The 5,209-nt window shown below is 39.9% G+C and overlaps 1 non-coding gene across 1 annotated transcript; it reads left to right on the top strand.

Annotated features, from left to right (window-relative positions):
• Window positions 1-433: 433 nt before the first annotated feature.
• LOC122726833 lies at window positions 434-570 on the top strand. Its single transcript, XR_006352827.1, has one exon. It is a non-coding gene; the product is annotated as a U4 spliceosomal RNA (small nuclear RNA).
• The last annotated feature ends 4,639 nt before the right edge of the window (window positions 571-5,209 follow it).

Here is a 5,209-nt window from a genome sequence, read left to right as displayed (position 1 = left end):
AGCTGAAGCAAGTGTTATGGAGTGCTTGGTGCTTGTATAGACGTTGAAGACGCCAAGATCATCCACTTCATCTTGAGCAATCATGTTAACTCTGTCCTGTCCCTGGACTGACAACTGTGGAAGAGTGAGGCCAATGACTTCATGCAACTTTGACTCACTTAAATTCAATTTATGCATGAATCAAAAGACATCACCCATACAATTTTGTCATTTTGGCCTATCTCAAAGTCCTGTGGTGACAGGTAAGTAGTGAAGCAGCAGGTGCAGATACACTAGGAGCTGTAGTCACAACTCTGCAAACAGGTGGCCATGGGGTTGTCTTCACAGCAGAAGTAGAAATGGATTTGGTGGCCCCTTGGGTGTCTGAGCAGCCTTTTAAGGAATGCACTGCTCACCTCTTGGTGTGAGGAAGGGGCTAGAAAAGGTACCCTAAAGCTTTGCACAGTGGCAGTATCGTAGCCAATGAGGTTTATCTGAGACACGATTATTGCTAATTGAAAAGGTGCCTTACAGCCGAACAAGTTGTGGTATATGAATGTAATGGAATACTATTGTTCTATAAGAAATAATGACCAGTGAGGCAGCTAGGTAGAACAGTGGATAAAGCACAGGCCCTGGATTCAGGGGGAACTGAATTCAAATATGGCCTCAAACATTTGACACTTACTAGCTGTGTGACCCTGGGCAAGTCACTTAACCCTCATTGCCCCACAAAAAAAAGAAAGAAAGAAAAAAAAGAAATGATGATCAAGCAGATTTCAGAAAAACCTGGAAAGACTTACATGAACTGATACTGAGTGAAGTGAGCTGAACCAAGAGAACATTGTACATAGTAACAGCAACATTGTGTGATGAACTGTGAAAGACTTAGCTCCTCTCAGCAATACAATGATCCAAAACCATTACAAAAGACTCATGATGGAAAATGCTTTCCACATGCAGAAAGAGTACTATGGAGTATGAATGCAGAATGAAGCATACTATTTTCACTTTTTTTGTTGTTGTTTCTTCTTTATTGTGGTTTTCCCTTTTTGCTTTGATTGTTCTCTCACAACATGACTAATGTGGAAATATGTTTAACATGATTGTAATTTATAACCTATATTAGGTTGCTTGCTGGCTTTGGAAGGGCAAGAAGGAAAGGAAAAGAGGAAGAAAAAAATGTAACTTAAAATCTTACAAAAATGAATGCTGAAAACAATTTTTACATATAATTGGAAAAAATACTATTTAAAAAAAAAGAAAAAGAAATGGTACCCTAAAAATTGTCTGCTTAACCAGCTCTGGCCTATTTACCATGGCAGGTGGGGATCCCAACCTGAGGTTGAAACTCAAAAAAAGTACAAAAACCTCTGTAAAGATAATACTATTCACTGTTGATATATGGAATGTGTACACACTTATAGAAAACACAAATTCCAGTAGACCTGAAAGACAAACAACTCTTATAATCAGAGAACTCAGCAGGCATCACATCCAAATAGCAGCTTTGAGTGAAACAAGACCAAAGTCAGAGGAGGATACACATTTTTTTTCCTGGAATAGCCAGAGTGAAGAGGAGCGCTGTGAAGCTGGTGTAGGTTTTTACAATCAAGACTAAACTAGTCAACAAACTTGTATGTCTTTCAAAAGGAGTGAATGACAGACTCATGAAAACATGATTGCTTTACTAGCTATGTGACCCTGGGCAAGTCACTTAACCCTCATTGCCTCCCCCAAAAAAAGAAAGGAAGGAAGGAAGGAAGGAAGGAAGGAAGGAAGGAAGGAAGGAAGGAAGGAAGGAAGGAAGGAAGGAAGGAAGAAAGAAAGAAAGAAAGAAAGAAAGAAAGAAAGAAAGAAAGAAAGAAAGAAAGAAAGAAAGAAAGAAAGAAAGAAAGAAAGAAAGAAAGAAAGAAAGAAAGAAAGAAAGAAAGAAAGAAAAGGGGGACATCTAGGTAGTGCAGTGCATAAAGCCCTGGCCCTGGATTCAGGAGGACCTGAGTTCAAATATGGCTTCACACACTTGACATTTACTAGCTGTGTGACCTGGGCAAGTCATTTAACCCTCATTGCCTTGCAAAAAACAAAAACAAAAACAAAAACACACACATGATTGCCACATGACACGCAGTCCTTGGGAACAATGGAGTTGGAAACAGGAACATGCTTACTATTGAAGACTTGTGCATCTCATGACCTTCTTATCACTGACACTGTCTTCTATTTACCTAAACACAATAAAACTTCATGAATACACCTTTGCAGCAAACATTGGCATTTAATAAACAATAACATTATAAAGAGAAGAGATAGATAGGATATGAGAGTGATAAAGGCAATGTGTGGCACAGAGTGTTGGACTCACCATAGACTTATCCTTGTAACGATTGGAATGACGCCACCTGCTGGAGACTTACTGTAGGAAAGCTCCACCATGAGGAGAAGGTCTCTGAGGGCAAGACAATGCGTCTTTTCTTTGGCGTCAGGAAGTGACGTTTGCTTATGGGAGGAAGAAGTAGGGACGCTGGCGCTCTGACTCGCTCTCTTTCATGTGGACTCTGGCAGAGAGCAGAGCTAGGAATGCTCTCTCCCTTTAATAGATAAAGGAATCTAGGCCTTTCTCTCTCTCTTTACCAAATTTTTATTCTCCTTAATAAATGCTTAAAAGTCTAACTCTTGCTAAAGCTTATAATTTATTGGTGACCACTCATTAGATATTTTAGACAGTATAGCAAGAATGGTAGCCTTAACATCCTCTCCAAGCTAAATATTCATATTCAACAAAAACAATAGCTCCAAGGCAAAATGACTACTAGAAGACAATGTCTATAGATTAGAGTTTCTCTAAACAGGAACAATTTGTTGTTAACTTGGAGGGAAAGTTGAATCAATACATAGGTGGCAACAGTGGAGCAGAAAAAGAGTGGGCAACTCTCAAAGAATTTGTGTGCAGCACTACATATACTCATCTGGGTCAGAACACTTGCAAACATCAATACTGGTTTGGTGAAAATGAGGAAATTCAGAAGCTGATGAATGAAAAACAAGAACTCCACAGGATTAGCCAGCAAGATCATTCTGTCTCTAAGAAGGCAGCCTTTAACTCCATCAAAAGTAAAGTAGAGGTAAAGCTTAGAGAGATGCAGAATTCTTGGCTCCATAAGAAGGCAGATGAAATTCAGTTTTACACTGATAGTAACAATCCAAAGTACTTTTTATGATGCCCTGAGGGCTATTTATGGGCCAAAGACATATGGCTTATCTCAACTACTCAGTGCTGATGGGTTCTCAGTGATTAGTGATAAGGACATGATCCTGGAGACATGAGCTGAATGTGAGCTGTTCTCAACAGATCATCATCAATAAATTCTATAGCCACTGACTATTTACTTCAGATTGAAATCAATCACTCTCTAGACAAATTTCCAACTGAAGAGGTTTTGAATACTGTTAGGCTTCTCTCCTGTGACAAAGCACCTTGTACAGATTCTATTCCAGATGAGATTTTAAAGTGCCCGAGGGTTCATTACTCATAGAAAAACTGACTGAAATTTTCTGGGTTATATAGCAAGATCAGGAGTTCAAGGATGCCTCCATTGTCTATCTCTATAAAGGTAAAGTAAATAGAATATCCTGTGACAATCACAGGGGTGTCTCTCTTAGTCATTGCTGGCAAGATTCTTGCCTGAGTCATCCTTAATAGGCTTATCTTTCACTAGAAAATGGTCTTCTACTTGATAGCCAATGTGGCTTCAGAAAGGACCAAGGAAGACCTTTGATGCTGTCAGTCATGAAGGCTTATGGAAAATTATATCAAATGTTGGTTATCCAGAGAAGTTAATCAGTATTGTATGACAATTTTATGATTGTATGCTTTCCCAGGTTCTGGATAATGGATGATACTCTTGCACTTTCCTGGTCACCAATGGAGTGAAACAAAGCTATGTGCTTGCTCAAACTCTACTGCAGAGAGAGCAACTCTGATGGGCTGGCCATGTTGTTCAAATGTCAAATATATGCTTTCCTAAAAGATTATTTTATGGAGAATTCACACAAGGCAAGCACTCACATGGTGGTCAGAAAAAGCAATACAAGGGCACTCTTAAGGTCTCTCTGAATAACTTTGGAATTGATTGCTTGACATGGGAGACACTGGCACAGGACCACTCAGCATGTCATGCCCTCATCAGAGAAGGTACTGTGCTCTATGAGCAAAGCAGAATTGAAGTAGCTAAAAAGAAACACAAAATACAAAAATTTAGAGAATCCATCAGAAATGTTCAAATAGATTATTTTTGTGTGACCTGTGGTAGAGCATTCCTAGCTCTTATTGGTCTGATCAGCTACAGTTGGACACACTATAACTTGATTCTAACCATTGATGTCATTTTGCTCCTCTTCAAGAATGAAGGGCAACAACCAACTGGGTAATAAACATTTATTAAGTGCCTTCTATGTTCCAGGCACTGAGCTAAGTGCTGGGGATACAAAGAAAGGCAAAAGACATCTGCCTCAAGAAGCTCACAATCCTACATCACTAACTGCCTAGTGGGCATATCCCATTGGATATCTCGTAAGCATCCAAAACAATTGAATATCTTTTCCTCCAAACTCTTCCCTCTTTTTCTTCTTTCTGTTCCTTCTTCCTGTTGTTTTTTTCTTTCTGTTGAGGGTACCACCTTCCTTCTAGTCTCCCAGATATGTATCCTTAGAGACATCCTTGACTCCTCTCTTTCCCTCACTACTTTCCCCCTTCCCCCTGCCACCTCCCCTATATCCAAAGAGTTATCAATCTCTCTTGATTCAATCTCCTTAACATTTCTCACACTGAACCCTTGTCTTCACTCAAAAAGCCACCACCATAGGTCAAGTCTTTATTACTTCTCACCTCCTAATTTCTGGTCTCTGACCTCTCTAATCTACCCAACCACAGAGGATAACTGACAGGCCTCAAACCCATTGGTGAGTTAGGGGGATGTCTACCCCAAGAATGTGAAGACTTCCACTGATGGAATGAGTACATGTGAACAATTTGTTCCAACAGCCATGAGGGCAGCTGAAGCAGGCACCTGTAGAGAGCTTAGAGCTTGGTCATACATCAAAGATCCCATGGCATCTTGGGTTATTGCCAGTCATCTCGACTTTTGTCTTGCCACTAGACTTTGATGACTCTGGAAGAAAGATTAAGGCTGACACCTTTGTGCAACTCTGTCTCATTTAAATCCAATTC

This window comes from Dromiciops gliroides, chromosome 4 (assembly GCF_019393635.1).
Source record: "Dromiciops gliroides isolate mDroGli1 chromosome 4, mDroGli1.pri, whole genome shotgun sequence".
Lineage (NCBI taxonomy): Eukaryota > Metazoa > Chordata > Mammalia > Microbiotheria > Microbiotheriidae > Dromiciops > Dromiciops gliroides.
Note: the sequence above shows the minus strand (reverse complement) of the source record. Positions and strands in the feature narration are given on the sequence as shown.